We start from the raw sequence: 21,969 nt of genomic DNA on the forward strand, positions 1-21,969 counted from the left end.
GAAGATTCCTGCGCCGGAAAAATGCCCTCACTGCCACACACCCGCTTCCGACACCACTGTCCACCACCTACTGTGGACATGCCCAGGAACTTCGCTGGTGGGCGCTCGTGTTCTTCAAGGGGCAGGCCTTTCTTCACACTATGACTCAATTTCCAGTTGTGGCTAACGAAAAACATTTTCGCCTGAAGATTATGTGACTTTTTGTACATAACTGGACATCACGTTTTTTTGTAACGTTTTATAACGTTCGTTCCTGACATCACGTTTTATGCCGTGCGGCACATTTAGCGTCCCAAATAAATTATGTACCTGGATTCGGATCAGTAACGCATTCTGTATCATGTTGGGGAAGCGCATGCGCTCCTGGTTGTAGATTGAGTGTATATCACCCATGTCTTTTTTCAATCAACTTTCAGCTGTTAGTACATGCTCGTCTGTGTAGTCTTCACTTCGTCTTCCGTCCCTATTGCGATGTACCGCCTTCAATGATGCACCAACTAGCTCAACTGTCCATTTTACTGAGGTTTCACAGCGCCGCCAGCAGGTGCCCAAGGCCGGTCAGTCGATACTTCTCTGCGCGCGAAAAGTGATCCAAAAGCATCGTTATGAGAAGCGCCACCTGTTGGGTCACGGTGCCCCGTTCGATATATGGAATGTTCCGATGAACACGAATCCGATAAAAGCGAGCAGAGTGCTACTCTTCTGCAAGACATATTCAAGGGGATGTTCTGACTATTGGATAAAACCTATAATTCAATATATCGATCCAGGCTTGATATAACCAAGCTGGACTGTATTTATTCACTTCGTGTGAGACTTTGAGAACACTAGACGTTTTCAGACGAATAATCAGCATATTAAAAATCTCGATCTAGAGCGCAGCACTGCTTCGTCTAAATACACCCCCCCCCCCACCCCCCACCCGAAGTTCGCTTTTTTAGTGCGAACTATAAAGTATGAAGTATTAAGTCTTCCTGTCCACTCACCCGTCCGCATTCAGGCATACGCAGATGACACCATTATACTTGCCCTTGGTAAGACTAGTCGCCATTTAACAAAAAGCGGTTCAAATATTTTAAGTTTAATACAAAACTGGTGTACCATGTATCGTATACAATTAAACCAATAAAAGTGTTCTTAAGTTTTATTTTGAATGGAGTCATGGCGTTACACAAACGTGTAGACAAACGTGTAGACACTTGGTCTCAAGTGTGAACCGAGTATTAAATTATTAGGTGTTATTTTTACGCTCACCTAAGCTATATAGCGCATGTTAACCATTGCAAGCGAAAATCCTTGCATCTACCACCAAGCTCCTTAATTGGTCCCATTTGCATTTTCTTGTTTCTCCTTCTTATTTGCGCCAAATTTATCGTCAGGTAATTCTTCCCACAAACACCTATGCAGGCCCGGCTTCATGGCTCTCATTTCTGCCTTTCACGACCAAGAGTTCGCTTTTTATCGCCACAACGAATTCCACTTCTCGCTCTTAACGGTGCCTATAATACTACGTCTGCAATTTCTCCAAATCGTCTACCCAGGAATCCGCTTATTACTTTGCTCGCTGGGCACTGTAGATTCCTTTTCTATAGAAAATAATTGGCCTGTTTCCATCTCCCGCTTGTTGACGTGAAATGTTGTGCAAAGACATCCGTCACTATATACTTCCGGGATTGCTCCTTTTCTGCGCCTTTCGTTTCCCGATTAAATTCCCTTTGCTCATCAAACATTAGACCATTTACGTACCACTCGCTTCTGAGAGACCCTGATGCTTGTGCTCATTTGCTTTAAATGGTTCGCCTGATCACCAGCAGAAATCCTAATTATACACGCTGATTTCTTTTTTTTTACCCTAATTTATCTTGCACACGCTCTGCACAGAGGGCTCTGTGCTCCTCTGTTGGGGCATGCGGGCCTCTCGTCGTGGCCCACACACTGTGCTTTAACTCTGTGTCTGTTACTTTGACTGTGCTGTGAATTTTTGTTTCTCTTGTTATTTTTTTCTTTCCTGCTTTTGCCTTTCAATTGTGTTTTATTTTTAGCCTTAAGCTCCTTCTCATTTATCTTGAATCGGCTTTATGCCCGGCAAAGTGTTGCTTCCATTTATATTTTTAAATATTTTTCTTAGATAACAAATAAAAGGGTATAAAGAGCACTGGGGGTTATAGGAGGTTGCACCCAAGTACTACACCAGGCTGGCCAAATGTTCTCGTGAGAGCGCGTTGTCAGCGCTTGTCACCGATATCAGGCCGCAGCCCAGACCTGTGTTTGGAAATTCCATGAACAAGCGGATTCGTGGTGAACATAAATGGGAAAGCACTGCGCCACCACTGACCGTAGTTGATACAGCGTGATTGTAAAGTTTTCCGAAAGTGTACGGGGAAGTACGTGATTCTGCATTAAAGGGACTATGCAATACATTAATTGTGATTACGTAAAGCAGACCAGAGATAGGCATTCGATCACTCGTCACCCCAGTGCAAGAATTTAATGAGCTAGCATCAATAACAGCGAAGATATAGACGATTAATAAATTACGCTCCTCCTCTCCCCCCTCAACTCGTACACCAGGAGCACCAGAAAAAAATAAAGAAAACAGGTCTGGAACTGCGCCCCGCCTTTGAATACGTCATCGGATGACGTTCGCTTTGCAACTTCCGGTTGTCGCTCCTAGCTCCCCCCCAGCAGCAGCGTCGGCGGCGTGGCGGCATCTCTCCGGTCTCTCTTCGTCTTCTTGGATTGCGGCGCGCGTCGGGTTTCTTTGCTTGTACTCTGTTGTAGTTAGCAGTAATAAACCCGGACCTCGAGGCGCGACTGCTCGCTCTTACGCCCGCGATGGGCATCGAGCCCTATGCGTGCGCATGAAGAGCCGTGCGAGTGGCTCCGGAGCTCCCGACAGACGGAGGCGGCAGAGGAAAATTGAAACCATATGCGCGAAGGCAATGCCCTGGCCCGCGCTTGCCCGAGAGGGTCGGGCGGCGGCAGGAGCAGACGATTTTCACGGCTACCGGAAGTGAGCCCGTGACGTCGTGGCTGCCGTGGCTCCAGCGAATGAGAGCGTGTGGTGGCCTGGCGACGTCATGGGTAGTGTGACGTCACGATTTTAGCTCCAAAATCGGTCACTACGAGCACACCAATCGGCCCGCGAATTTTAAAAAACACGGTTTTTAAAAGTTTATAATAAATTGCCGGCTCAGTTCTGAAGGCTCATACTTGGTGTGTATGCTTCTTAGCATCATTTCTAAGCATTGAAAAGATTTACAAGTGACTTTTTATTCGTTGCATAGTCCTTTTAAGTTTTTATAATCGTGTGGCCCAGAGATTTGCTTAATATCCGCTATGGTATATAACTATACCGTGGGAAACTGGTTACCTTGCGCCGTTAGTGGTTTCTGTGGCTGAAAAAATGAAAAATACACGGCGACTGGGCAAGGAGGAAGATACAAGGGGGCAGCAGGATCGCAGGACAGTAGCTGACATCCCTTATATTCAACAGACCTGCCCACACCTAAAGAAAATTGGAAAACGAGCAGACGCTGAAGTGTTTTCGGCGCCAATCAAATAGTATATACTTTGCAAAAAGATAAATCCGTGGGCTAGCCAATAGAAAACAAGATACAATGCATGCAAAATTGAACGTGAGAAACGATTTTCCACTTGATATGAGGGTGTGGTTTACCGCGCACCGTTGTCTTGTGGCCATGAGTATGTTAGACAGGCAGGCAGATGCGTAAACAGAAGTTAAATGAACATGACTAAGATGTTAATGAGAGCGAACAGGGCCACCTTAGCCTGCACTGTCGTCGATGCTGGACCCAGTCTAGGCAACGGATTCGTCCGAAGCCGTCCATGCCATTGTTTGAATGCAGTCAAATTATTAACAACGCCAAAGGCAAGCAGGTTAGGGAGATTATCGGGACTGCGCATATTGTTCGTGCAGGGAACAGGCGTGTGAGCGTGGCATCCACTGACACTATCAGGAACAGAGCTCGCGTTTCTGGGTCGATGGAAGCCAGCGAAGGGCTGAGTTCTGTCAGTGTGTATCACAAACATGATTGCTACTCTCGGTTAGACACTAGCGGTTTATGTGTGTATTTATACGTGGCAACGGCAAGAAATAAACTGATGATAGTCAGCGCTTGTGCTTCTTTGTCCCGTCTTGTCAAGCCCTGTTATACGCATTCGCATATAACCTCTGGAGAGAAGCTTCGCTTCCTGTGAAAATGACGGTGGGATGAACGTGGCACCGGCGCTGCCAGGCAGCGCGCTCACACGAACGCCGCACATTCCGAAGCGGCCGCGCGCAAACAGCCCGAGCGCGGCAGCGGAAGGCTGCCCCGCGGACCAGAACAAATCATGCGAGAAATTTCGCGCTCCTCTTCAATTGGCGTCCTTTTCCATTGGCGTTCTTCGGTGAGTACGTACCAACCCTGGGCCATCTGTACGTGTGTGCGTATACACTGTAGCAATGGCCGGCTGTCGGCCTAGCCGGAGGGTGGTCCCGTAGGCCGCCCCCCAGACCCGCCGCGCGGGCCACGTACGCACGCTCAAGAGCACTCCGAGGTGGTTGGCCGCTTGCAACCGGCAGCAGAGGTCATTCCTATCCTAAGACCGACAATCGCCGCGCCCGCCGCCGACGAACCCGGGCGGCACCGGAGAAATGGGGGGAAGCCACCGCGCCGTGGCGTGTGACAGATGACGTAATTGCAGCGTCGGCGCGCGTAAACGCTGCCGACTGCAGCCATGTCCTCTGTCGTAATGCCCGCGCTCGCCAGCAAGCGGCTGCTGCCGGCCACGGAGGGCGACACTTGCGTGCAGCGCTGGACAAGGCGGTCAATAATACCGCTTGCATCGATGGTTATTGCAAGTAGAATCTTCCTGCTCTGATCGCAGGAACATGCAGCGTTGAAACCCCATATGACGAGATGCCAGCGTAGTATAAGTTAGCACCGACAGCAAAGGTTTAGGGTAAAGTACAATGCAAAAAAAAAGTATTTTAACACAGTTGCGTAACCCGATCGCCAGAAATGCTGGAAGGTATGATGGCACTTGTATTCTCTACCCACTGGTAACAGTACCAGGCCGTTGGAACGAAAGCCCCCCCCCCCCCCCCCCCCCAATGCCAAAATGAACTTCTTCCCAAAAACACACGTTGCGTAAATTTGTGCTACCGACACTAACTAACGCGCACTTTGCTGCAACGCCGACGACTGCTGTCGCCTTCGCTACTGGAGGCCATTTTCAAGAGGTTCCTTTCCCGGTACACTCTAAACATAAATACACCTATATGAAAGTAAAAAGGGAGCGCGCTAGACAACTTACTGCCTTTTTAGTACTTTCTATTTACAGTGTACTAGCATGTCGGGGCACAATAACGAATAGCGTTTTTTTTTTATTTCGCAGCAATAGGGAAATATAACTGCATTTGGCTGGAAAGCTTGCTCGCCGGAAAGAGCTTTTGAATGCCTGATCTTAGGCCATGTTTATAAAATTTACAAACAGCGCGTAGAAAAAATACAACATCAACTTGAGTTCATTCACAGCCACAGCAGTAATAGTTGCTTACTATTCCACTGTACCATTCAAAACAACGCGAGTGCACGACTATAAACGCCAAAACAAATAATTATGAACGGCACTTTAGAAACTAACCGGAGGGCTTACAAGTACTTGAGGTGCATGACTAAGCCCAACTTACAGACACCGTTGGCCCAAGGATGTGGAAGGGCCGGCGAAAAAGCCAAGTGGTTACTCCCGTGCCGCATGCAACCGCAACGTCCTCCCAGATTGCGAGCAGACGCTCACCTAGCCGTGTACTGCGCGCAATTTTCGCAGGTGCGAGATACGCGCAGCCACCGAGGGCCTCTTAAGCGGGAGGAGAGTGGCGCCGCCACAAGCAGAAGCCAGCGATCAGGAAGCCAGCTATCGAAGTGAGCGGGTGACCAAAGCACGAAATGCGGAGGTATTGCAAAAGGGGGTGGCGATGGCGGAAGTCACCTTCAACATCCAGAATGCGCGTTTCAGTCCTTCCTTTTTCCTCCTTAGTTCTCGGTGGAGGACGTTGACGGATGACGAGCGGCTGTTGATTTGTCTTCACCACACGTCCCGCGACCAATGGACCAGCGTTTTTTGCAAATAGTTCTGCACCTGATAAGTGCGTTAGTTTGGGGGTGGGGGGTATTTCAGAGTTAGCGACGCTTAATGCGATGAAATCAGATACAATGTTTGGCGGAGCAGATCCTTACAGCGGAAAACGAAAGCCCTGGGGTTTTCTCGAACTCAAATATCTGGAAGATTCGCCGTGTCCGCAGGTCGAAATTGCAATCAGCGCCAGATTTTGGCAGTATCGGTGTCAAGTGACCTGAACCGGGATGGTAGGCAGATTGCAAGGCAACACCGAATCGACGAGCAGTTCAAAGAGGGACAGAATCATTGTAGCGTAATTTGTTTTAGCGGATTCCCTGGTTGGTATAGCAAGTTTCAAGCTTGTCATACTGCTACATTGACCTGGGATCAGCAGCATATGGTATAACTGCATTGTCAAGTTGTACAATTTTCTCAAGTCTTCGTAGTCACATAAGAATTTTAAATGTTCCTGAAATGTAAACCGAAGCTGCCCTAAGAGAGAGTAGAGGTGAAAAATTTATTGAAATCAATGACACTGTTGATCTCGACCGAGTGGTGTAGTGCTCGAGTGGGTGGCTATTCCAAGACTCCACTGCTCATGACTGCTCGATGAACTTGCTGGACGAGCGCTTCTTAGCAACATAGCATAGTGGGCGAGTTGGTATTGCATCTTAAGGAACGAAACAGCGCAACTAGAACGAAGCACCAGCGCTTGTCCGTGTATCTCTTTTTCTTGTCCTTCGTTTTAGCTGTACTGTTTCGTTCCTTAAGAGCGCTTCTTGTCCTGTCAGGGTACCGCAGGAGAGCTGTACCTCCCAGCATTCAAATGAAGTGCCAGGCGTCTTTAAGTGTTGGGGTTTGCACCCGCACCCCCACGAGATGTGGAAGAGTGTGGGACAAGTGTCAGCGCACCAGGGGCAGACGCCACGATATGTTAGTGAATACATCTTGCTGTATCTGTGTAGGTTTGGGAATGTGTTTAAACAAGAGCTATGGCGTCTTCAGTGCAGAGATTTTTGAGAGGGGAAGGATAAATCCTGCGGTTAAGCCACTGGATGTTGAGGCATTTGCTGTAGTTGATTGGCAGGGTCACGAAGGTAAAGGGTGTGGATTGATCGGACGATTAGTTTTACCCCTCTCGGTTGGTTAACGCTCGAGGTAAGGCGTTCGCTCTGCCGTTTCCCTCTGGTCCTGCGTGGCCCGGCGTGCACGTGATTTAATGGTATTATCCTATCTTCGAGCCCAGGATCTGCGCCGCAAGCCGCTGTGTTCGCCCGTTGGTAAAGTTCCTGCAGGCCTGTTGCGAGTCGGGGAAGACGTGAACTCGCTGCTCACTCTGTCGTGGCGCTTGATGATTAGTGCTGCGGCTGCGGTTTCAGCCGCAACTGGGCTCTCTGCATGCCCTGACAGAGGCCGCAAGGGTCAAGGAGTTGTGTCCTTTCACGGCGGCTACCGCAAAGAGGCCCTCTTCGGGGCACGCTGCTACGTCCACGTACGTTACGTGCGGGTTGTCCCTGAATTGTCTTCGGTGTCGGTCAACGCGAGCTTTGCGCCGACCTTCGTGGAATTCGTGCTTCATGTGGTTCGGTATGGGGCTCGCCTTGATCCTGCTTCTGACCCCTAAATCTTAGTCATGTGACTAATAAAAGTTTGTTCCTCCTCCTCCTCGGTCAGGAGTGATCGTTACCTATCAAGAGCGTGGAGCTCTGTTACTGTTCCGGTCCGGTGGAGGATTGCGCTTCCCGCTGTCGTGTTTTGCAGTCTAGCCTTTTGTGAAGTCTTGGAGAACCGCGTCCGACAAATCAGCGAAGGTGTTGTGGGTCCCGAGAGCCGGTAAGTTCTCGTTCGACGTAGACACGGTGAGACCGTGCACCGTTTTGCATACGTCTCTGATGGCGAATTGTTCTTGGTCTCGTGTGTTTAGTAAGTGGTGGCGATACGGCATGCCGTACGTCGCTCTGCCGATCACCAGGGCCTGGACGAGGCGGTGCGTGTCCTCTTCTCGCATGCCCTTGCGGCTTCTCTTTCTTCTCTTGATCAACCGCGAGACCTGTTCGTGGAGGACCTTAGGGTTTGGGTGGTGTGGGAGGCTTCAGGTTGCTGTGAACTCAGAAACCCAGAATCCTGGTGTTGTTGCTTTCTGGGACCTTCTGGCTTCTAGATAGAGGTGTATTGAGTCGGAGGACTTGTAGATTTCTCCTCCGTGCACCCCGATCACCTATATGACTTCTCGGGAGCGCAACGCATCTCGCTTGCTGCCGCAGATCTCTCTTCGGCCATCGCGGCATCCTGAAGGATCGCCTCTTTTTTTCTCGAGGGTGCCTGCAGTGGTCCAGAGCGTGTTGTCGTCGGCGTAAAGGGCTTAAACCAGGTCCAGGATCTTCCGCAGCTCTTTGATCAACGCCAGCATAGCAATGATAAAGAGGATCGGGGAGACTATCGCCCTTTGCGGCGTTCTTTGTTCTGCACCGCGATCTTGTCCGATCGAGTCAGGTCTATTCCAATAGTCGCCGTCCGGCCCGTCAGGAACGATTTGACATTATCAAAGCTGCGTTCCCCGCAGTTGATGTGATTCAGTCCCTTGAGGGCGGCCTTGTGAGAGATGTTGTCGAAGGCCCCCGTTAGGCCGAGTGCGAGCAGGAAAAGTTCTCCCTCTTCTGGAATGCTCTTTAGGACTTCTTTCCTTAAGATTAGAAAAGCGCCTTGCGCAGGGAGTCCAGGCCTGAAGCCCAGCATGGTGTGCGGGAACAGGTCGTTATACTCTATGTAGTTTCGGAGGCAGGCTTGGATGATCCTTTCGCAGAGCTTACCGTGGCACGAAGTCAGCGATGTGTTGCGTGGGTGTGCCTCTTTGCCCGTCCTGTGTGAGTTTCGCTGGTTCCATCATCTGTGCATATAAGCGATATGAAACGCAGAGCGGCGTCGATCGCGGGCTTCTTGCCGGGCTTGGAAATGGTCACGATTTCTGCATGTTTCCGCCCCTGTGGTACGTGACCCTTGTTTCAGTCCTCTTCATTCCGGTATTCGGTCAGGTCGTGGGTGTGAACCGGGCTAAGGCTTCGAATTATGGCGTTGGTTGTTTTTTTTAATGCGAAATCATTACTAGGCTATGTCGGCGAAAAGCTGTCCGCAAAAGCAGTCCGCAAAATGTGGAAGCAAAATGTAAAAGATGTCGAGATCTGAGAGCTACTACGCCTTTTCCTTTCGTCAAAAACGTTTTTTTTCCTCAAAACACACGCTTTCGCATTCCTCCACGTAGAGGGGTGGGGTTATGGGTGGCTTCCTGGCCTAACGGTGCTGGGATCTAGGAACTCTCACCAATGTGGTGAGGGCTCCTTGTGGGGGTCGTAAAAATATTTTATGAACTTGTTTAGGAGGTTGTAGCGGTGGTTGGAGCTCTCAGCTAGGAACCCATTTGGTGTAAGGCTGCTGTCCAAGCTCTTTCCATCAGTTCTTTTGTAGCGGGAGCTACACTAGGCTACCAGTAGAGCATTTCGCGGTACTTGGGAGAGGCCAGTTGTACGCATGCGCCGTTACCATGGCAACCGGGGAGGAGGAGTGGGTGCGCCGTACGCTTCGTCGCCGCCGTCGCTGCGGCCGCGCGCCCGCTCCACCGTCGAAGGTGAATGTGACGTCACGCGGATAAGCAGTTGTCCGCATGCGCCGATACTATCGTAATCAGAGACCCCACAGCTGCGCCGCGTTAATCACCACCGTCATGCCGCACGCCGCTCTATCACTCGAACCGCACGTCGTCACATGCGCAGCATTGCGTATTGGCGGAGATGTAATCGGAGACTGTATCGCAACGCTTGATATGGAAGCGCAGAAGGAGAGTCCAGACGCTGCTAAACGGCGGTATGGACAAGAGAACAATAACTCTTCCGATCTTGAGGTTGTCGCCTGGCAGTTGACGACTCAAAAAACAGAGAATGAGCGTTAGAAGGCGAAAAGAGTAGCGGAGACGCCCGAACAGAGAGAGGAACGCATTGCCAAACGGAGACGCCAGACTGCTGAGCGTAATAGACGCCGCATAGCCGCCGAGATGGAGCCTATGGAAGGCGTCAGTGAACGGGAACCAACCGAAGAGGATGTGAAGGCCCGTCGTGTGACTGATCACACCATTCGAGTTTCCGAAAGTGCACCTGCGACCCGGACATTTCAAGCAGACTATGTGGAAAATCCGTTTGGACACATTTGTAGTGTGTGGGACAGACTGTGGCAGCAAAAGGACTTGGCACCAGTGAGTAATTCAATGTATGACACTTTGCGTTTCGCATTGCCAGAACAACAAGCTCAGCCAGGGATACGTACCTCCCGCTACGTATATCATGGCATAGCGGAGTTAAGCCACTGCCAATTTCCTTTTTGACTCGTTTCGTCCAAGCTGGTCAGAGATGCCTCCCGCCCCTCTTGCGTTGGCTGGTTATTAATAGTGACCGCGTGATTTCGTTGGCAGGCCTATACCGAATGGTATAAGTCTGCCTTCTCCCTGCAGAATTTGCATTGTGAGTAAAATGACTCCGGATCTATTGCGTGTAGTCTACGTGGGTTGTGGTCTGTATATCTTTCGGAGGTGTAGTTGCTGCCCTTTGTCTAGTGTCTTATACCCTTGTCATACGAGCAGCCTTAACCGCAGTTATACCTAACTGCGGTTACCACACTTAACCACCGTTACCGTAAACTGAACTGCGGCGCTGCTACACGCTCTCAAATACAGCAGCAAAGACGATCACGTGGTCTTGACGTATTCGCACTTTTCCTCAAGTTTACAGACTTGTAAACATAAAAAAATAAGAGCATTCGGCTGGAGATGTAACATAAATGTGTCTATAAATAGTTTTCTTATGTCTGAAATATATCAAAGTGTTATTTTCCGACTTTGGCGAGAAACATAAAAGCAGTCTTTAAACAGTGGTAGTTGTTGGCTTCGTAGTCATATTTTTAGCCGCAAATAGCCCGAGATCCTAGAGCCGGAGTTAGTTGATTGTGTAGGCCGAACGGGTGGTTCGAGTCAACGTGCTGCACTTGCGATATTACCCTTGTGGTTCTGCGTCAATGGCACAGTGAGCGAAGTGCGCCTCGGCGAAAAGTACAGAGCGCGCTGGTGATTACCATGTTGGTGAGACCGCACCTCTCAGCGGGCAGCTGCGTGAAAATCGATGGCACAGCGTGGGCATGATGAGGATGATTTCATGGCTATGTTCACCATGCAGCAAGCGGCGCTTCGTCAGTGTCGCATCTAGCAGTTGCGCTTATTGGAAGAAATCGACGCAGCAGCAGAGGAGCGTGAACACGCTGAAAGAATGTGTCGCCGCATCATGGCGATTGTGGCGCGGCTCTGTTCCTCCGAACGGCGGTCGTTGGCTTATCCGCGAGGGCAGTCTTGGTACGAGACTACGGTGCCACACTTGCCAGACAGTGAGTTTAGGGCGCATTTCAGAGTGACCCGCAGTACTTTCCGGTACCTCCTGAGTTTGTGTGAGTGTATGACGCGGCAAGATACGACCATGCGATGAGCGATCCCCCTGGACAAGCGTGTGGCTATAAGCCTGTATCGTCTCGCGTCCTCTGCGGAAGAACGAACAATTGCCAACGCTTCTGGCGTAGGTCGGTCGACTGTCAACACTATATTTCGCGAGTTTTGCGCCGTTGTTGTACGTCAGCTGGGCGTAAAATTGTAGCGCTTTCCCAAGCAAAGTGAGTTGGCAGAAAACCTACGCCAGTTTACTGCTGTCACCGGTTTTCCGCAAGGTGTGGGCGCCCTCGACGGCTGTCATATTGAGGTGTGCCCGCCAGAAGAGCACGCCGCGAATTATATTAACTATAAAGGATGGTACAGTACCATCCTTTTGGCTATCGCCGACCGCAACTACAGATTTCTGTATACAAATGTTGGCTCTCCAGGAAGAAACCACGACGCCGGTGTATTTGAAGGCTCAAGCCTTCCCGATATACTGGCCGGTCCTCTTTTCCAAGCTGAAGGAAAAGTTGTGGCAGGAGTGACAGTGGAACCGATTTTGCTTGCCAATCAAGCGTTCCCATTACAGTGTCACATCATGAAGCCGTTTTAAAATCCAGGCCCACCAGGTTCACCTACTTGAGTGTTCAATTACCACTTGTGCAGCGCTAGACGCATTGTTGAAAATGCATTTGGCAGGTTAAAGGCTCGTTTCCGTATCCTACTTAAATAACTTGAGTGCGACATAGTCAATGTCAACCGTGTAATCCGCACATGTTGTGTGATACACAACATCTGTGAGGAAATGTCCGACCGCTGTGATGCAAGTTTGTTTGACGAAGCACGAGCTTGAGACACTGGCCAACCTCAGCCAACTTGTACCAGCAGCCGGGCAGAGCCATCAGGTGTTGCAGTACGGAATGCCCTAATGAATTACTTTGTCTCAAGCTGAACATTGTCTAAATCCTTTCACTGCAGCTATTTTCTTTGAGTGAAATGTACTGGAAGTGCTTTTTATATTTACTATGCATAGTATAATCACTTCTACCGCTTCTCCCCCTGCTGCGAAGTATTTTGCTCCTTGTCTCTGAGTGCTTACACTGCCAAAGTTTCCCTGTGAGTCATGCGCTATTGAGTGTATAATGACCCGAGAACCATAAGTTGAGAAGCAGACCTGGAAAACAGAAACTTGCATTCCATTCACTTTGTCGCCTCTTTATGTGTAGGTCTCTTTAAGGATTGGCACGACTTTATTTTGTGCAACAGGCAGGCAGTGTACCACGCAGGAAGAGGCATGGCTACTTCACGGATGCCAATACATTTTCACAGCCTAGCCTAATAGCTGCCAATTCAGGCTTTTTGAAAAAGTGTTAGCTGCTGCAGGGGGTACTCTTATCGGAGAGAATACTTGTGCGCTTTTATCTCGTGTTCATTTTGAGAAAAAAATGATTATTTTAACATGTGATTTACAATTTACCAGGGGCGGCTTCAGCCGTCCTGCACAAGCAACCGGGCTGAGCCATCAAGTGTTGCGGTTCGAAATGCCCTGACAAGTTACCTTGCCTCAAGATGAACTTTGGTTGAATCATATCATCATACTTGTCTTTTGATCTCATATTTAATAAATGTGATAGCCGTGTTTTGTACTGTTGGTACAGAAAAGTAAACAATGGCACCATTTCCTGTCCATATGAAATATTTTGCAGCTTGTCTTTTTGTGCTTTCTGTACTGTTTTACAAAGATCATTGAGGAGTTGCAATTGATTAAGTGTACAGAATGATAGAACAAAACAAATTCTAGTAGACGTAGAATAGCGGGTAAATATTGCAGTCATTTACTCGCCTCTTGAGAGAGATGGTCTGCAAACTCTAGTGGTGCCTTGTTGTAAACATGTCTATTCCAGCTCTAGCATGGCTTTTCTCTTTCTTTGACAGGCAGTGATGGCAGGCACTGCAGCATGCAGGAAGCATCAGGGTTACCTTGGCTGCCAGTACGTTTTCACAGCCCAGCACGAGACATTCACAGCGCATTGTTGGTACAGCTAGCTTAACCGCAGTTCATTTAGGTTCAAAAAGGGAAGTGTCTCGTGCCTTTCTGTTTTAATAAGAGATATTGCATGTATGTATTCACCTCATGATCTTTTAAAGAAACTTGGAACAAGGATTAGCATGTTTTTTTTTTTGTGTGACAGGTGGTGGCGGCAGGCGCTGCAGCATGCAGGAAGCATCAGGGTTACATTGGCTGCCAGTACGAGACATTCACAGCGCATTGTTGGTACAGCTAGCTAAACGACAGTTCATTTAGGTTCGAAAAGTGAAGTGTCTCGTGCCTTTATGTTTTAATAAGCGGTATTGCATGTATATATTCATCGCATGATATGTTTGACGTATGGTTTATAACAATTTGCAACTAAACTAACTGTAACTTGTGGTTGGGCTAGTTGATGGGAAGACACTACATAATGCTCATGTTGTCCTCATTGTGTTACACTTTGTGTTGCAGCTACCACTGTTACATTTCCTGTACACAGAGGGTGACAAATAATACACTGACATTGTAGGCAAAATAACATCTCAGTACCCCGCTATGAAATAGAGGTTCTCAGATCGCCATTTTGAGGGCCGTAGCTGCTAGCGTGTCATTTTCCACAAAAGGTGATTTCAAAAACAGAATTCATTTGTTTTTCTGTTCGGATTGAAAATATTCCTGCAGAATTTCCACCAAGACATAAAGACAAATAAATTCAGTTTGTGAAACCACCTGCTGTGGTAAACCGTTTAACACAAAAGGCGGTCTCACAAACAATTCATTTGTCTTTCTGTTTGGATGCAAAATATGCCTGCGTAACTTCCAGCAAACTTTTTTGCTTCGCATTGGATTCCTTCTGTAGCTGTACGAGCTCCTTTCTTAATTCAAGGCTGTCACAGGCAGCCTTGGCCGCACGTTCTTCGGCTTGCTGATGCAGCGCCGTCAGGTCGCTCAGTGCCGAATTGGAAGAGCGCTTCCTGCTCCTTCTCTTAACGCTGTTGCTAGAAGTTGGGCTGTTGGAATGGTTCGCCACTGACGAAGAAGCTTCGTCTGCATTGGTTGCTTGGCTCTCCATTTGTGCAGGATCGCTTGCAGTCGGAAAGTCCATGTCGCTTGAATATGTGGCAACTTCACTTTCCTCAGGTGGGAAATCTACTACTGGCAGCTGTGCAGGACAAGAAAAAAACGCATGTAATTTTAAAAGAGGTCACTGAGCAGAAGTGGACGGAAAATGCAACATCGACATGTGAAACAAAAACCCTTCACATAAAGGTTATCACATGAAACGTGACATGCAAGTAGTGTACAACACCTTGTACAAAATATGGCTATATTTAAATGAAATATATGGCAGTCATGCAGAAGTATAAGTGAATATAACCAGCTTAGCCTGCCTTGCCATCTTGCAGGCTGTGATGCGTTACACACAAGAAATCACAAAAGAACAAAAAGAGAAGGTGCGTTTGAAGGCACAGTAGTGTTTCAACAACTTTCAGCGTAGTGCTCTAAGGACATTACAAGATATCTGATAAGCATGCAGGCGTATGCACAAAAAGCTAGCTTGCAGCAAAAACTGCGCCCTGAACAGCTCTAGTGTCGTGGTGAAAACAGCTGATTACCTCCACACTTTCTTCAACAAGGCTTTTGTCATTGATTGGCGCCCCGCCGCGGTGGCTCAGGTGTTAGGGCGCTCGACTACTGATCCGGAGTTCCCGGGCTCGAACCCGACCGCGGCGGCTGCGTTTTTATGGAGGAAAAACGCTAAGGCGCCCGTGTGCTGTGCGATGTCAGTGCACGTTAAAAATCCCCAGGTGGTCGAAATTATTCCGGAGCCCTCCACTACGGACCTATTTGTTCCTCGCTTCTTTCACTCCCTCCTTTATCCCTTCCCTTACGGCACGGTTCAGGTGTCCAACGATATATGAGACAGATACTGCGCCATTTCCTTTCCACCAAAAAAAACCAATTATTATTATTGATTGGCAGTGATCCAAGGAAAGAATGAAGCTGCCAGTAGAAGGGCCATTCAATCCCTTTAGCACCTGTTGTAGTGCCACAACGCCTCAGTTTCCTGCAAAGAAAGTTTTTTTGAATGCATGAAATTCTGCACCATGAATTCTGCACCATGCACCATGAAATTCTGCACCATGTTGCTCCCTTTATGGTAGGCACAAACATAAAAAACAGGCTACCAGTTGCACTCGAAAGTAGTGGGACACCCAGCTGCTACTTAAGAAAGAAAATGCCACAATTTTTAAACGGACGCTACGATACATGAAATACACAGTTTTCGCCTGGTACACTGGTGTAGTAACTTGTACGCGAGGCGCTCGCGCGGCTTTTAACTTCAGCGAGCTAAATGAAGGCTGTCGATATAGCAATGAATCAGACGCGGAGCGAACTCCGACATATGATCGCGCAAGGACAAGAACGATGTCAGCTCATGACAACACATTCCAGAAACGCTGCGTATCTTCTGGCGTTTACAACACACCGGCGCGGTGTCACGACTGCGGACAAGGCCTAACTGCACCAGTGCTAACAGCGCGGCGTGCCTCTCTTGCGCGCCAGTGCTGTAACATCACACAAACTTCCGCCAGAATTCATCGTTTCATTACTAGGAATGAAGACTTCCACTCACCGGTAGTGCTTGTTGAGATTTTCAAGTTTTTGCCGAACTTGCCTAGCGGTGAACGGGCCTTCGCCCGCCGGCAGGCCCTGGTTCAGCGTTTCGACCATCACGCGATATATGCGCGCGTTGCGTGTGTTTGAGTGCAGAGCCATCAAATTGTCTTCCCAGATGCGTATTAACGCCTCTGTCGTCGCTGCGGTCCAGATAACACGCTTTTGGGAGGCTGTTTCGTTGGAAGCCGAGCTGCAGGCGTCGGACATGGGGGCGGCCATTTTGCCAGTTATTAGGCTTGACTGAGGTGGCCAACCTCAGTTTGAGGTAACCATGGTTAGCAGAATAACTGTGGTTAGGTTTATCATGTGAATGTGCGTAACTACGGTTAGCCTTAACTGCCGTCAAACTTAACCGCGGTTAGGCTGCCCGTATGACAAGGGTATTAGCCGGCTGAGGGTAAACCCGAGGGATAGTCTTAACCGCTGAAGTATGTCGGTGTAAGTTAGTAGTGCGGTAGGAGGTTCCACGACATCCGTACTGGGTGCCCGGGGAAGAAATGCTCGGGCTCAGGCATGTGCGCTCTCGTTCCCTGGGATGCACTGGTGACCTGATGCCCATGTTAAGTGTTTATTTGCGGATTGGTAGCCACGGGTGTAGCTATCTAGCAGGATTTTAGCTGCTAGCGGTGCGATCGTGCCCCTGATGTAATTGCGATACGCTGTTTGTGAATCGGTAAGAATGTATCCCGAGGTGTGTGTGTTGCAGTTTGAGCAGCGCACTTCTTCTGCAGCCAGTATGTCTTGGTTAGCCAGTACTAGTCCGTTAATTGTTTTATCTTGGTGCACTACCTCGACGGCCATCATTCCCTGCTCGGGACCCGCAACATCGACATAGAACACGCCCTCGCGCCCGCCGTAGTGCCTTTTCGTAGCTTCGGCTCGTGCTTGTCGTCTTGGCTGGTGCATATCCCTGGGGAGAGGAGCTCGCTTGAATTGTCCTCTTTATGAGGCTGGGATGTCGTTTTTTGGTGTCCAGATGTCGGGCTCAATTGATGTTTAAATCACTGAGGACTTGTTGGCCAGTCATAGGAGTGGAGAGCCATACCACCTGCTTCGTGAGGTGTGCCTCTATCAGCTCATCTGTCGTGCTGTGCACGCCCAGTCGTCAGAGCCGGTCTGTAGTTGTCGCAAGAGGGAGGCCCAGGGCCTTCTCGTAGGCTGTTTTGATTATGACGTCGAGCTTCTCGATGTCAAGCTTCTTGAGGTGGAGTTAGGGTCCTGCGTAGACGACGCGGCTTACGACGAAAACCTGCACCAGTCGCAAAGTATCTTTTGCTCGCATCCCTGATTTCCGCGTCGTTATCTTGATGATCATCCTGGCGACTTGCTCGCTCACGAGCCGGGGTTTCTGGTGGGTGAGGAGGTTCGTGTCGGTTGGCTGGTTGGTTGGTTGGCCTCAAACAATTCTGGAACATACCCACCGAGGGGGAGTGGCCAAGACACAGGCGGTTAATTGCTGGATACAGGAACGGTTTGACGGGAAAAAGAGTGGTAGTGGTATATGAGGTGTCACCGGGTGTACCAGTTGCTAAACCGTCGTCGTCATTTCGGATGACGCAGTTGTTGCGACGCGCGTCTTGTCTTTTAATCCTTCTTCTCATCTCTATTTCACCTCTCCTACTGTCTGCACGAGCCAGCGATTGTGGCTCAGCTCGAGCCAGTGGGCAGGCCCATGCACTTTCCTTTTCATTCACCACAAGTCCACGTAAGCAGATTTAAGTGCCCTCAAAACTTTTTGTTTCGTGCAAGCGAGCCCTGCATCTGTAAAGTGTGCCAGAAACTCGATCTAACCAAACACCACAAGCGGGAGGAGGCCGATTATTCTAGTAAGCGTATGGACATAAAAAGGGCTTGTGAGATGCCCTGTTGGCAGTTGACTGCAAAACGTCAAAATGGGCTTCCCACTCCGGAACTTTCGCGGTAATCAGCATAACACAAAATAATGCTTTTTTTAAGAACTCCCCGCGGTGGCTCAGTGGTTAGAGCGCTCGGCTACTGATCCGGAGTTCCAGGGTTTGAACCCGACCACGGCGGCTGCGTTTTTATGGAGGCAAAACGCTAAGGCGCCTGTGTGCTGTGCGATGTGCATGCACGTTAAAGATCCCCAGGTGGTCGAAATTATTCCGGAGTCCTCCACTACGGCACCTCTTTCTTCCTTTCTTCTTTCACTCCCTCCTTTATCCCTTCCGTGACGGCGGGGTTCCGGTGTCCAACGATATATGAGACCGATACTACGCCATTTCCGTTCCCCAAAAAAACCAATTATTAACAACCGATCCGACGTACTAACCCAAGGAAAGACGCGATAATCCACATAACACAAGATAATGCTATTTTTAACAATCGATTCGACGTACTAACCTAAGGATTCTCTGACCGCTATAACGATCTTGAATCCCGGCTCAGCACTTACGAAACCAGCCTCCCAAAGCGCCCCCCCCCCCCCCCCCCCGAACAGACGCAAGAAGCCCAAAGTGTGGTGTCCGGCTTATCGTCGCAGTCCTTATTCTGCAGGCGCGCAAAACGAATAAGAGGCGTGCGCTGCAACCAGCGCGCGGGCTTACCTCGACCAGCACGCACCGAGGAGCATGTGGCAATAAACGTCAGTTCGCCCCTAGAAACTTGTCTGCTCCTTCGCATGAGCCACGCAACACAACACAAAGCACCGGAAGGACCGGACAACCCTATGCCTGCTGTAGCTCAGACGCCCACGCACTCGTTGCGGCTTCCCCCCTAAAGACACTCATGATGGCAGTTCCAAACCGTAGTCTTACACTCTTGCAGTGGAACTGCCGGGGCTTTGGCCAGAAGCGTCACGTGGTCCACGAAATACTGTGTCCTGCGCTACGGGACCCGACATCCTTGCCCTGCAGGAACCCTCAAAACCCACTTACCTTACCCGGCTATATTGCCCTTCCGCCCACACCCTCTCGGGTAGCACTTCTAGTTCGTCGCTCAATCTCCACCATCTCCCATTCCATAGTGATTGAAGGTATTGATCACCTTCTAATTGAGCTTCTGCCGCAACACGCTCGAGCGAACAGTCTCTTCATCCTAAATGTATATAGCCACCCTAAGTGCCTACAAAGTAACTTAGAACGCCTTACAATCTACCGGGCTGTGTGAAAGACTAACTGGAAGGCCTTGTGTGTGTGTGTCTCCATGTGTGCATGTTCCTTTTTTTTCCTTTTTTTGCGTTTACCTCTCTGTCATCTTTCTAACCCCTATCCCCCATCCCCAGTGTAGGGTAGCAAACCGGAGACTCACATCTGGTTAACCTCCCTGCGTTTCCTTCATTCTCTCTCTCTCTCTCTCTCTAGAACGCCTCTTTACACTTGCGAAGCACATAGCCAACAAGTGCCCTTTACTTGTCGTAGGAGACTTTAACGCCCCATATACGGCTTGGGGTTACCTACACGACACACCGAAAGACGTCGGGTTTGGTTAGCCGCGCAACAAGCCGGTCTCTCCCAGCTCACCGACCCTACCTTTCCTACACGCGCGGGAAACAGTCTGTAACGACACTACACGAGACCTCACGTTCGCAGATCGCCTTCCTCACGCCACATAGTGCAAAAAACAAGAGAATCTAGGTAGCAATCACTGCATTATCGAGACTCTCTTAAACATTAAACTACACCGCAGGCCTCCCAGAGGAGCCACTTTCACAAAGGGGAACTCTTTCCGCTCATGTAGACCAGCCCGCAGCTTCACCCCCATCAAGGACATCACTGAATGGTCCTAGCAACTACAAAGCAATGTCCGATCCGTAACTCGCCAGAGGACTGCCCAAGCGACACTATTGACTCCCGCCTCCTACATTTATGGGAAGCTAAAACAGGCCAAGAGCGACGCTGGAAAAGGCAGCGTTGGAACCGTACACTTCAGCCCCGCCTCGCCCGTCTTAACAAAGAGATAGAGACGCACGCATTGATTCTTCCACGCCGAAACTGGAAATCACTACGCAACAAGCTAGATGGTAATATGAGTAGACCCCAGACCTGGAACCCCTTTAGGCACTTAGTAGATTCCACTCACTCTAAGACTACACAAACACACAATCTCACCAAACTCATACATACTTCCGATACCGGAGCTCCTCCAAGAACTTCGCGATCAATATTTTCCCGCACACCCTTCTGTAACACACCCCGACTATGCAGGCCTCCCTAACGATCACCTTGACCAGCCCATTACAGAAGCAGAGGTCCAGGCTGAACTCCAGAGACAACACGTCTTCAGCCCCGGGCCCAGACGGGGTACATAAGGCACTCAGGAATCTCGACGCACAATCCATTGCCGCACTTACCGAATACTTGAATGAGTGCTGGAAAATGGGTACCCCCCACCGCAATGCAAAGAAGCCAAAGTCGTCTTCATACCCAAATCTGGCAAACCTCTGCTCACCTCTAACCTCAAACCCATCTCCCTCAGATCTTCTGTCGGCAAACTCATGGAGCATGTACTCCAGACAAGGCTTTTCCAAAACCTAGAAGGCAAAAACCTCATGCCCACTAGCATGTCTGGATTTCGTCCTAGGCTTTCCGCACAGGACGTTTTCCTGCAGCTAAAACATCACATTCTCGACTCGCAAACCTCCGACACCAAAGTTATTCTAGGGCTGGATCTCACTAAGACCTTTGATAACGCTGCACACTAAGCTATCCTACAAAACCTTACGACCTTCGGAGTCGGCATCAGGATGCATAACTACATCCGAAAGTTCCTCAGCCAGCGCAGAGCCACGCTAATTTTCGGCGACAACCGCCTCCCAGGTGTCACGCTAGGAGCACGAGGTACTCCATAGGGAGCAGTCCTTTCCCCTATTCTCTTCAACATAGCACTCCTTCACCTACCTCGACAGTTAGCTCAAATCCTTAACATGAATTTTAGCCACTATGCCGACGACATCACTGTTTGGGCAAACCGCGGCAGTGATGCCGAAATAGAAGAATACCTACAATTGGCCCTAACCACCATCGACACATACGTACAGGAGCGTGGCCTGACATGCTCCCCTTCAAAATCTGAGATCTTTGTCTACCGGCCCAAACAACACGATTCAGTCAATCCACCTATCTCCCTCCCTCTCCCTGGGTACCCACCTCATCCCACTAGTAGACAAAATCCGCTGGGACGCCGTTTTTTGTGTCTAGCTGTCGGGGGCAATTGATGTTGAAATCACAGAGGACTTGTCGGCCAGTCCCAGCAGTGGAGAGCCATACCACCTGCCCCGTGGGGTGTGTCTCTATCAGCTTGTCTATCGTGTTGTGCACGCCCAGTCGCAAGAGCCGGTCCGTCGATGTCGCAAGAGTGAGGCCCAGGGCCTTCTTGTAGGCTGTTCTGATTATGACGTCGAGGTTCTCGATGTCAAACTTCTTTAGGCGGAGGTAGGGTAGGTTAGGTAGGGTAAGCCGCGTAGACGACGCGGCTCACCAATAAAGCCTACGCCAGTCGCAGAGTATCATCCTCTGGCATCCCTGATTTCCGCGTCGTTATCCTGACGATCATCCTGGTGGCTTGCTCGCTCACGAGCCGGAGTTGTTAGAGGGTGAGGAGGTTCGCGTCACTGGGTTTATCTGTTGCTAAACCGTCGTCATCGTTTCGGATGACGTGGTTGTTGCGACGCGCGTCTTGTCTTTTAATCTTTCCTCTCAGATCTCTTTCA

General features: G+C 49.6%; 1 protein-coding gene and 1 pseudogene across 1 annotated transcript in view; one reads left to right on the plus strand and one right to left on the minus strand.

Moving 5' to 3' along the window:
* dachs (unconventional myosin-IXb-like dachs) overlaps nt 1-21,969 on the minus strand; it is a 487,807-nt gene that overhangs the window by 201,419 nt on the left and 264,419 nt on the right. The gene's annotated exons all lie outside the window — the stretch shown is intronic.
* Nucleotides 1-21,969, plus strand: part of LOC144101556 (uncharacterized) — a 62,095-nt pseudogene that overhangs the window by 27,749 nt on the left and 12,377 nt on the right.

Source organism: Amblyomma americanum, chromosome 8 (assembly GCF_052857255.1).
Source record: "Amblyomma americanum isolate KBUSLIRL-KWMA chromosome 8, ASM5285725v1, whole genome shotgun sequence".
NCBI classification, from domain to species: domain Eukaryota; kingdom Metazoa; phylum Arthropoda; class Arachnida; order Ixodida; family Ixodidae; genus Amblyomma; species Amblyomma americanum.